This window comes from Diadema antillarum, unplaced genomic scaffold, assembly GCF_040938485.1.
Source record: "Diadema antillarum isolate AM-2024a unplaced genomic scaffold, OU_Dant_1.0 seq00000793_RagTag, whole genome shotgun sequence".
In the NCBI taxonomy this organism is placed as follows: domain Eukaryota; kingdom Metazoa; phylum Echinodermata; class Echinoidea; order Diadematoida; family Diadematidae; genus Diadema; species Diadema antillarum.
In genome coordinates this window covers 1,359,334-1,372,629 of record NW_027271680.1, presented here as the reverse complement: position 1 = coordinate 1,372,629, position 13,296 = coordinate 1,359,334, and positions in this window count along the sequence as shown.

Below are 13,296 nucleotides of genomic sequence, written 5' to 3'. Positions count from 1 at the left end.
GATAAATTAATATTACATATAAATATATATTATATATTACTATACATTAATTATATTATGATCGTCACAATTAAGAAATGTAGCAGTGTAATTCCATTACATTTACCGCTTGCTTGCCTGTGTAAAGTCTATGCATGTCTTTTTCCTTTGTACTGCTTCCGTGAGCCCCAACTCATGCATCCTTTTGGTGAGGCTGCCATTTCATCATCCTAGATCGATGCAATTTGTTATAGATTTTAAAAAGATTATTATTCCTCATCCCACTCACTATAAACTTTCAAACTCTGTACTCAGTATAACTTATTTGTAAATGTTGAAATGTAAAAGTCTGAAAAGTCCGGAGGTTTTTCTTATTCATGCTTTCCCTCTGTAACATGAATACAGATCGTCGGCCATAATTATTTCTTACTTTATAAATCTTCAAGCACAGTCATTAGACTACAACCTGAACAACTTCAACTTCATCTGTAACTTGCTCTTCATGAAAGTTACATCCAAATTTTGATTATCTGATTAGAATTCCATTTACATTGGCTTGATGATGATCCTACGGTTGACATACACACAGTGTTTCTGATAGTTCAAGGGGTCATTTTTCAGCCCCTCTTGTGTTTGTGTGTGTGAGAGTTGGGGTGGGGTTTGAATAGGTAGGAGTAGTGTTGACGGTTGGGCCAAGGGTAAGAACCACCTCTTCTCCCTACCTCCCTCCCCCTCCCCACCCATTTTTTATCGATGCGAAGAATCTTGATGTGCCCTCAGGATTTCCTGGGTTATCTTCATCTGGTGTGTGTGTGTGTGTGTTTGTGTGTGTTTGTGTGTGTGTGTATGAGTATGTGTTTGAATTTGTATTTATTTTTGTTTTTGATATTAGTTTACTTATGTATATATACACATAATCACTTGATTATTTACTTTTTTTTTCTCAGACGAATATGTGTGGACTATAGCCGGGATGCAGGTGCAAACCTCTTCCCTCTCCCTGGCTGCTTAAGCAGCCCTGATACTCATAATGTAATTTGAAGAGTTTCACCTCAAAACGAGGTAACTCCATTCTAGTTAAGCTTAGAGGTTTGTTTGTTTTTAAATCAAAGCTGCTAGAATATATCCGATATGTACGATATTTTTAATCATAACTTCTCAAGTATTCCTTGTTATGTCACAAGTTTGGTATTACTGGAAAGGTATATTTTTTCTTGATCTAATGAAGGACTTACTTTGAAATGTTTCGAAAATATGGCGCTTAGCTTATTTTGCAATAAAACTCTTCATTTATACAATTTGCATACAATGTATTTAGGCAGTAGTAGCTCCTTTCCTTCTCCAATCGTTCCTCCTCGGTTGAACCCTGGTCCTGTCTTAGGGTTCAAATCTCCGGACCTGACATACTGTTGAAGGGTTAAACGTCTTGCAGATTTCTGGCTGCCACTTCCATGAGAGATTTCGTGAGGTCACTGCGCATGTTCCTTTAGATGGGTTCTCCAGTCTCCCCCAATCTATTTTTAAAAATGGACCAAATGCTAATGATAAGCTTGTGTGCTCTTTGTCAGCTCATTGAGACTAATCGTAATACAACGCGTATTTTTTTCTTTTTAGTACGCCATGCTCACTTAACAATTTATCAGAAATGCGTTTCATAGACAATGTGAGGTTACTCCAAAGTATTTTTTATTTCAAAATATTATAGAGGTTCACTTGAATAAAAAAGAAAGAAACAATTTATACTTTGCGTTGATATAAAATACGCATCAAGATGATTAGGAAGAGTGCTCAAAGAGAGAATACAACACTGGACCTTCTTCACGGAGTCGATTGTCTAGACACACGTAAACCGTGAACACAGTCTCCGCAAACACTGTGGGCACTGTTTCCACACTGTTTAAACTCTCGAAACTAACACTATGTTCCCTCCGACAGTGACGATACGAGGAAATTACACACGTTTATCAAAAGTGAGAACATATTCAAGTGATAAAACTATGCAAGATTTACCAATCTTGTCTGGGAGAGCTGCGTTGGAATGAACATAAAAATTATCTTTGTCTGTAAAATTTAGCAATAACTTTTGGAATAAGTTATATGATATCCTCACTTGGCTGCATATGGTATGTTGGGGGCACAGCTGACTGCGATTAGGCCCCTTTTGATAAAACAAAAGAGAATAGCAAGCTTGATACTTACTTTCAGCAATAATTGCAGCTATATTATATTGTATAGTATTGGTTGAGACCTAATTTCATGATTCTAACATTTTTTGGTGAGATGATGAGAAACTTTTTTATGAAATATGAAAGAGCATGTAATTCCATGACGAATTCAACTTTCATTTGACATGATGACAATTGGTCTTGAAATGGTTGAGATATACAAAACAAAGCGATTCTATTAAAGTGTGGAACCCACCTTTTACTACGATCGCTTTGTTTAATTTTGTTTTTGGATGTTTCAGTCATCCAAACCTGATTTTCATCAAATAAACTTTGAATTCCTCTAAAAATGGTATGGTCTGTACTATTTTATAAGCGTTTTCTTGGTATCTCACAAAAAGTTAAAAGCCCAATTCTCATCTCCACCAATACTGTACCATCCTTTTAAAATTATGAAATCTATATCACAGATATGAATTAATCATTTAATCGTTCATGCAATTCAATTCATTTCATTGACATTTTTTCAAACAAAACATATAACATTAATATACCAATTACGAATGGTCCTAGGTATACATTTGACTGTAAAGAAATATTCGCAATAGCACACTTGACTCTCGAAATTCGCGAAAATAAAAGCCTCGCGGAATATTCTGAGTATACAATATGAACAAATGAATATAATACACGCATACTAACAGCGTACAAAGTTATTTTCAGAGAAAAGGTGAATTGAGAAGTCCACTATCAAGCATGCTTGCATATTGTGAACAACTTAATTAATTTTATAAAAGTACTTAATGGCAAATACATATCACCGAAACAGAACAAAAGGGAACAATACAGGAGAAACACAGCAACCAAACGAGACTGTGGGTAATGCAATTAAAAGAAATGAGGGCAACACAGAATAAAAGGGAAATAGAGGAGAATGACGAAGAGGAAAGAATGCGTACAAGCTGATCAAGGGGAAGCACAATTTCGAACAAAATGAAAAGCAATATTTCTAGGTTTTGTGAAAACAATGAACATCTCCACTGAATATGACTTTACTTCAGTTTCTTCAAGGATAGCAAGAAATCAGTGAAATTAGACAAGAGTGCTACGTAACTTACCTCGAAAACTGCTCAAATTTCCGGCTGAGTCTTTACTACATATCCATCCAGAAGATTCGTCTTCTTGACAATTAAGCCATGCACTAACTAGGGATGGCGAATGTTCTGAAGCAATGCGACTAAACTCTTCGCGCTCTTCTTCGCCCTCAAGCAAGAGCAGGGACGGATGCCCCGGCACGTCATCTGCAACCAACCGTGCCAATTCGGCGCAGAAAAGTTTTGCATCGGGCATGTTGGGTCGTATGAAAGAGAGAACGTCCACGTCTAAAAGATAACATTTTTTGATTCCAGCAATCCACCCGCCTGGACATTCAGTCAGGTCTGCATGTAAAAAAAAAAAAATAGTGCATAATTGAAATGTGTCCTTTTTGTTATCACGTTAGAATCCTCCATGGTAGTCGTATATCCCGTGCAAGTTGGAAATGAAGAGTTGATGTCATTCATTCTTATCACTTTTACATATTCAAAGTTACATTATTCTGTATACAGACAAAGAAAATATTGACACACATGTTTTGATTTCATCACTGTTCACATCCATTCAACAGAATAACATAGATAACTAAAATCGATATGTGATGATAGGTACAACGTTTCCTACTACGTAACGACTGCAGAATCATTGAAAAGAATACGTTTCTCTCCCCCTCTCTTTCTATACATATTCATATTTATTTAACTTTGTATGCACACACATTATATGAAGTGCTTGCTTTCAAAAGGCGCTATATCCACTTTCTTTATTCCCGTCTCTGATTGAAAACAGCTACTGACGACTTATGTCAAAAACAACTGGAATGCATGTTGCCGTCTAATCAAGTTGGTTGACAAGAAACATGTGAGCCCTTAATACCATGACTCGTTGCCATAGTTTCCGTCCTTGAAGTGGTGTCATCCCCTCCCGCGTCTCTCACAGTGACAAGCGTTGTCGAAGGCAAGGGTGAAATTGATGATTCCATCAGTGTAGTTCCTAATTGAAGGATACGGGGCATAACAATTACAAAGATAAAATGTCCACATATTCCATCTCTCTCTCTCTCCCTCTCTCTCATTAATGTAATTACAGAGATTAAGAGAGTATATCTGTGTAACAATTACAAAGATAAAATGTCCACACATTCTCTCTCTCTCTCTCTCTCTCTCATTGATGTAATTACAGAGATTAAGAGAGCGATGTCTGTGTGTTTATTGGGTGTATTACGTATTTATAAAAGTAAGGCCATATAGGTATGTATACATATATAATCATATATATATATATATATATATATATATATATATATACAGAGAGAGGGAGAGATTTGAAAGGTGGATAAATATAATGGCTGCTGCTGCTACAATGTCAGTCGTTGCTTGCTGCATTAGGATCGAAATTGTATTGGAAAACAAAATATCTTAAAATATCAAATTCCTATTCTTTACTCTCTTGAGAACCTCATGAAAGACTCACTGAAGATTTTGACACGGACAGAAAATAGATAGTCCTTTATACTCCATTACTTCTTTTTGCAACTACTTGCAGACGTCACAGATTCAATTCAATTCAATTTCAATTCAATTCAAGTCAAACTTTATTTTCACTTTTTCTTTCCAACAGAATGTATGAGTTTGACATGGGAGTAACAAAATAAACGTAACCAGACAGAATTAACAACATGTTCATGTCTACATGATCAGTACAAAAAAGATACATACATTCTATATACACTCTGCGGAAAAAATAAAGTGGAGGTACCCACTCAAAAGACTAGGCTTGTATCATGTGGGTACCTCTGAGGGAAAGGGGGAAATAAGGGGGTGAAAAGCTTACAACTACAAAGAGTGCGGGAAACTGGGAAAGTCGGGAATAGAGAGAAAAAAACAAAAGTGTGAAAACAGGGAACAAAAAACAGGAAATAGAAGAAGAGAGAGAGAGAGGGAGAGAAAGAAAAGCATAAATAATTTTGATGCAATCACCAAGGGCAATTAATATAGCAATGACAAATGGGCGATTAATATAGCATTGACAAATCCATTACCTCCTACTGCATCTCATGAAATTTTACGTAAATGCAAGGTTTTTTTAATAGGCTCTTCCCATGAGTAGTCAAAAGGTCGTCTGTGAGGATTATAATGTTTATTTCATTAAACCTTTCTATCACTCAGCGATGTGCCACACACGCTACCGCATAGATATCACTACTTTGGTTGCTTAAAAAGGAAACTACAATAAATCAAGGTGAATGATAACTTCCTGAGTATTATAAAATTAAAGATGATCTACTCACGTGTCTCGCAGCGAACTCCGTTAAAATCCGGCGGACATTGACAAATGAAATTGATCCAAGTCTCAAAGCATCGGCCGTTCCCACAGGGTCGCTTCAAGCAATCTGAACAGGTGTCATGGTGTGGCATCACATTTTACCATAATAAAATATTATTTTCAGCTGTTTAACTTCATTATGTTGTGTAGCTATGGCATGCCATGCTCTCCGAATGAAAGCAGCCATTATTTGGCTGATGAGCCTTCACAAAAGAAACACGTTGTTCTTGTTGCCTCGGAAAAGTTAGAGTAAGTGCATCACGCACTTAATATTGCAAACTCTGTTAGTCTCTGGTTTGCTTCCGTGAATGGATTTCCTTGAGGCATTGTTAACATGGTAACTTCCAACGGTTACGTATATGTGACCCTGCATCACAAAACCAACAAAAAGTCGCCAGACATGGATTTCTAGTTAAGGGCAGATTTTAAAAGAGCAGACTCTAAGTTTTATAATGATGTATAACTCAGCTCAAACGGACTCCTCCAACCTATCTAAATTCTGGAAAGAAAGCACACACTCTGGAAAAGTGTGAACTGAGAAAAGAGACTCTGAAGTACAGGGTCTATTCAAACGCTTTCTTTACCAAGCCGTGCTAGCTGTGTGATGAAAAGGACAAAACACAGGATGTAAACCACCGGAACAACAACAATGAAGAGATTATCAGATTAAGCTAAAATTGACCATGTTATATTACCACATTCTGTCCATGACCCATGCTAACTTTCAAAGCAGTAGCATTATCCATTCAAAAGTTATTAGACTTGAAAATGAAGAGTGTGCAAAAGATTTCTAGAAATGAAAAGGGGCCTCAAAGACATACCTGATCATTCCACTCTCCCCTCAAAAAGGGTTGTAGAAAAACTGCTAAAAACACACTTTCCCATTCATGTTATGGTCCCAAACTAAAATATAATGTAGAAGAAGGAAAGCTCTTTCAGAAAATATGAACAACTCAACATTGACTCGGTTTACCCATTTCACCTTTTTTGAGTCCTCACGTAAAATCATGGGGTGCGACTTTTTGTTTGTTTTGTGATGCACGGTCACGTATATCTAGAACAGTTAATTTTTCTTTGCTAGATCGAAATTCTATGGTTAATGGTAAGGTCTGTGCCAGTAAGTTTTCATATCTTACTTGAGCAACGATATTCATATCAGTTTATTGTCATAAAATCATAAAACACCGTAATTAACTGTCCAATTTATTTTGTCTAGTTTTTCATTCACATATTAAAAGACTGAATTAATGAGGACCCCCCCCCAAAAAAAAAAAATAATAATAATAATGATTTTCTGATTAGGTATGGGATCGCAACAATAATATGGTATCGCATCAATATGATATGCCAAAAGTAATCATGGGATAATAAGATTGTTTGTGAATATTTACGCCTTTAATTTGCCCGGATGTCTGTTTTGTGTGTGAGTGTGGGTTTTAGTGATGTGGTATTGTTTGTGGAGTGTGCATGCCTATGTATGCGTGTGTGGGTGTTTAGCAGTCCTTTGATAATGAATCGGGTTTGTTTTAATAGTGAGATATTTAGATGGGGATTGATAAGTCCCTTGCATTGTATGTTTGTGGTTGATTTGTGTGCCTGTATTATTTTGTGTGTGTGTGTGTGTGTGTGTGTATGTGTTTGATGCATTAAACAAGTTTGGTGTAATGTGTGTGCGCATGATTGCGTATGTGAAGGGGTCCTTCATTCTTTTTTTAAGCATTCCTTTCAATAATGATATATTGCATATTGCAAAAGACACTGTATAACCTGTATGTAATGATAGAAATCATTTTGTAAAGGGAAACTACAAGTCTTCGGACTTTTCAATCGTCTGTATTGATGGCAAAAAACCTCGATAAATCTATCTAACGAAAATGATATCCTACCTGGCAGGCGGCAAACGTAGTGACCAGACGGCGCGTTGGCGGCTCTGCCGGTGCAAGAACCCTTTCTTGCAGGTGCTATCCTATGTGACGTGGCAGGTGCAATCTTCAGCAGCTGTTGTACCTCAGTTCCATTTTCAGTCTCCGTTGGGCAGCGAAGAGACTTGAAAGTATCCTCAGACAGCGAGGACCGTCTACATTTGCCGGCTCCTATCAAAATGATCGTTTATTCATTTCTTTTATGTAGTCACGGTATCACCATCAGCCACGGCTATTTTTCAGTTTTTCAGGTTTTCAGGGTTTTTTTCCCCGTTGGATTTCAGATAGCAATGAGTAACGATTGTTGCATTTATACATTGTAGCTGCAAACTTAGAGAACTACATGACCACAGTTTATGGAGTTATTGTGGGCAACAGTATAAAGAAAATGTAATTAGAATTCCACAAATTTCATTAAAAATACAAATTGAATCCACCTGTTACTGAGTTTTTAGAAATTTTCTTTGATTTCCCCGACCTGCTTTTAGAGAGAGATTTTTTTTTTTAAATGATAGGAAAGTGAACTGACTTTAAATGTTCTTTTCATTGTAAGATTGTGGTCTATGATGACGCCATTCTGTAACAGTCTCCTGATTCGGCTATTAACAATTCAATTCAATTCAAACTTTATTTTCACTTTCTTTCTGCAACATAATGTATAAGAAACAATATCATGAACTTGACATGCGAATCGTTGTAAATATATATAACCAGACAGGATTAACAACATATTCTTGTCTACATGATCAGTAAAATAAAGATACATACACTCTATATACACACTGAGGAGAAAAAAAGTGGAGGTACCCACTCAAAAGACTAAGCTTGTAACATGTGGATACCTCTGAGGGAAAGAGTAAAAATGGGGTGAAAACTTACAACTACAAAGAGTGCGGGAAACTGGGGAAGCGGGGAATAGAGAAAAAAGAAAGCAAAAGTGTGAAAAAAAAGAAATAAAAAACAGGGAAAAGAGGAAGAGAGAGAGAGAGAGAGAGAGAGAGAGAGAAACCAAAAATTTGTTGATGCATACACCAAGGGCGAAAGCTATGACATCATCGAAATTTTAAAATTCAAAATAACGTTCGAATCGATTGTCCATTTTTCATCAAATTGTCGCTAATGTGTTCTACTGCGGCTGCTTCCAGTCAGTCCACACTAATGCTTTGGTTTTGGTTTTCCTCATATCATGAGGCAAACGAAAGGAAGATTTCTGGGTAAAACGTGTCTTATGATTTATTATGCGTACACCACTGTTGGTAAATATCAAATATACATAGCAATAATGATTTCATGTAAATATTTACAGCCACTTTGCATTGCAAATGAAACATTCTTTGATTAGTATCGCAGGTTTTACGAGCTAATCAGTTTTAACAAACTGAGCGCCGTTTTTTTAACATTTCAAAGTAAGTCCATCATCAGATAGAGCAAAATTAAACCTTTCCAGTAATACCTCACTGGTGACATAACAAGGGATATTCTAGAATTTATGGCTAAAAATACCCGGTATTTTCTTTTCATTTCTTAATTTTGTTTCTAGCAGCTTTAATCACAAATATCTCACCTTAGCAAGAATGGAATAAGCTCGTTTTGAGATAAGACTCTTCATTTATAGATATAGATATAGATATACTTACCCGCCGACATGCCAAAAAGCGTTACTATGACGACAATGCAGAGTTGAACGCCTGTAGATGACTTCTGTCGAGCAAAAATGTAAAAATGAATGATCCATCATATATAGATATGATAAGTACTTCGTAGTGCGCGTGTTGATCAATTCATAATGTCATCAATAATACTTTAGAACTCCAGAAAAGGGCATGAGTCATGCATGTCCTTACCAACGGTAGTTTTGAAGAACACACAAATTGTCGGTTTCCCTATCCCGTTGTCAAGGGATTACGATTAAATCATAATGTACTTCTTCACATAAACTGTCAGCATTGACATCATGATTCAGGTCCATTTCTGGAGCTATTATTTCTGTCAATATTCATATATATATATATATATATATATATATATATATATATATATACATATATATATAATTCATATATACATTATACATGTATCCATAAAATATCTACCTACATACATACAAACATATATGCATAATATGGTCAGCATTGACATCATGATTCATGTCCATTTCTGGAGCTATTATTACTGTTAATATTCATATATATACATATATAAAATTGTATGTCTATAATTATATAATAATGAAATTGTTATATATGTATATTTACATATACACATATATATGATTTACATACATATGTAATGTGTATATATGCATAAAATTACTACCTACATACATACAAACATATGGATAATACACATAATATAGTCATAAGCTATATATGCTGATATAGTTAATGAAGAGATTCATTTCAAAATGGGCTAAGCGCCATGTCTTAACATTGTAAAGTATGTCCATGTCATTTTCAAGCAGGTATGTCAGACAGAGCAAAATAAAACATTAATTCTGGTGATACCTCACTTGTAACATCACAAGGGTTTATAGTGACCTCGTCTACAGCCACTATGTCTATTTTCCAGTTGGTCTACTGGCAAATCGTCTATTACCGATTCGTCTAATACCCATTTGGTCTACAACTTGTTTTGTCCAGTACCCATATTGTCTAATAGTCACTTTGCCCACTACCCGTACTGTCTAATACCCAACTCGTCTAAGGAGCACTTCGTCTACTAAACAATTGATCTAATAGCCAAATCGTCTACACTCACAATGTCTATTTGCCATGTCGTCTAATATCTATTTTGTCTACTACTAGTTAGTCTACTCCCACCTCGTCTACAAGTCATTTCGTCTACATTCACTTTGTCTAGTTATCATATCGTCCAACCCTTAGTTAGTCTATACCCAATATGGTCTATACCCATCTGGTCTACTCCCAACTCGTCTACTCCCAATTGTCTACTCCCAATTGGTCTACTCCCAATTGGTCTACTCCCAACTGGTCTACTCCCAATTGGTCTACTCTCTACTCGTCTACTCCCAATTGGTCTACTCCCAACTGGTCTACTCCCAATTGGTCTACTCTCTACTCGTCTACTCCCAATTGGTCTACTCCCAATTGGTCTACTCTCTACTCGTCTACTCCCAATTGGTCTACTCCCAACTGGTCTACTCCCAATTGGTCTACTCCCAACTCGTCTACCCCCAACTGGTGTACTCCCAACTGATATAGTTTTACTCTCAACAATTTACCCAAACTGATCATTTCCATCTGGTCATGCTAATAATGAATATACCACTTTGTCTAGTGTCCATTCCGTCTCACTGTCATGAACTGTTCATATTAAACCCTGCCCTTGATTAGCACAAAAATCAATATTACTATTAGACTATTCTAGTTGTTAATTATTCCGCACATGCTGAATATAAAGACATACTAATCAATGGTGAGACATGACTATCCAGTCTACATTCTGGTCGTAAAATAACTAAATAATGACAAACTAGCTCAGTTACAATCCTCCATCACAAACGAATTGTCAGTCATACGTAACAGAATTACATTTCGACCGACCACCCCAGTCCACCCGTACCTCCATGTAGTTTGCAGGTTCAAACCCTTGTTGGTCGTAGAGGAGTCTGCGCCAAGACTACTACACGTATATGCACCACTTCGGCACTGTCCCATAGGCCCTGTGTTGTAGCTTCTCCCAGGCTGCAGTGCAGTAGTACGTGTATTAGTCTTGGCACATGCAGACTCCTATTACGACCAACAAGGGTTTGTGCCTGCAAACTAACCTCCATGCGCGTGCATGCATGCAGCGATCTTGGCGGGATGCGATTTTTTTTTCCGTAGCCCTACCGCGTCGAAATTGCCAATTGTGTCACTTGAGCAAAGACTATCAGTGTGCTGGCTGGATTTTGTACGCATGCGCGTGGACTTCGTCAGGTTCCTCGCGAAACGTGTATTGAGTACATTGCAGGCAAGTAAATTATTCATCTTAGTAGTAGCTATATATTGTACATGAATCATATTTTTGTGTATTTGTTTCAACCTTTTTTTGTGCATTTAACCGTTTACATACATCAGTACGTGGCAGACAGAATAAAGAATACTGATAATGTACTTCTAATGTGTTCCTTTTCATTTTTACCATACTTATGATTGTGTATCAAAGTTGAATGGATGGAGTGTTGAAGTTTGGACATATAAATGCTTATTTAGGGTTCCTCGCGAAACGTGTATTGAGTACATTGCAGGCAAGTAAATTATTAATCTTAGTAGTAGCTATATATTGTACATGAATCATATTTTTGTGTATTACGTTTCAACCTTTTTTTGTGCATTTAACCGTTTACATACATCAGTACGTGGCAGACAGAATAAAGAATACTGATAAAGTACTTCTAATGTGTTCCTTTTCATTTTTACCATACTTATGATTGTGTATCAAAGTTGAACGGATGGAGTGTTGAAGTTTGGACATATAAATGCTGCATGATTGCTTCTGATATAAATTACACATCCACCACAAAAATAACACAGCAAGTTTTTCACACTGTGACATTATCTTTTTTTCCTAAAAAAAGTGTCATAATTAGAACATAGAAATTTAAAATTCAAATGGGGCACCAAGAGTGTTCAACCTATTTCACTGGGAAAAAAGAAACTGGATGAAGTAGACTTAAATAACAAAAAAAAAACTATAACTAGTAGTAGACCAGTTTGGAGTAGACTAGTTGGTAGTAGACGAGTTGGCAGTAGACGAGTTGGCAGTAGACGAGTTGGGTGTAGACCAGTTGGGTGTAGACTAGTTGGGAGTAGACGAGTTGGGAGTAGACCACTTGGGAGTAGACGAGTTGGGAGTAGACCAGTTGGGTGTAGACCAGTTGGGAGTAGACCAATTGGCTATTAGACAAAATGAACTGTAGACTATTTTATTCATAGACCTAATGATTAATAGACGAAATGGTCAATAGACATAATGGGTGTTAGACGAAATGTGACTTAGACAAATTGGACATTAGATGAAATGGCTAGTAGACGAAATGACAATTAGACTAATTGGCATATAGACAAAATGGTTGGTAGACGAGTTGGTAGTAGACGAAGTGAGTTTAGACGAGATGGCATTAGACTAGGTGGACAGTGGACAGGGTGGTTGTAGACGAGGTGCCAGTTTACCATTACAAGGAATATTCTAGAAGTCATGATTGAAACTATTCCATATTTTCTTATTATTGTCTTTGCTTTTAGCAGGTTTATCGCAAAATAAATCAACGTAACCAGTGGCGGATCCAGAGGGGGACGCAACCGGCGCACGCCCCCCCCCCCCACTTTATTTTTCTTGAAAAACAAAAGAAATAAAAAGAAACATAAATGAAATGAAACCCGGAAGTGCAACCAGAAATATTAGTCACGCCCCCCCCCCTTTACAAAATTCCTGGATCCGCCCCTGTTAACGCTATAAAAATTTTGATAATTATAACTTGGCATTTGTTTCTGGGCTTATTTATGGAAGTTTCAAGTTCTCTGCCCCATCAATGCAAAAAAAAAAAAAAAAAAAAAACACTGCAGTTTACACCGTCACACTTCACTACCACAACATTACACTTGCGAACCCCTTTCATTCACTCCACAGACCCCAGGAACCACACAGGTAGGCGTACACTTCCCAACGTTATATTCTTTCATGTGATTCTGTTGGTTCCATCCAGGTTTACTTGCCAAATCCCCAATCCTTTTTCCCCTTTAGGAATGGTACAGTATTGATGGGGATGAGAATTCGGCTTTTAACTTTTTGCGAGATACCAAAAAAAT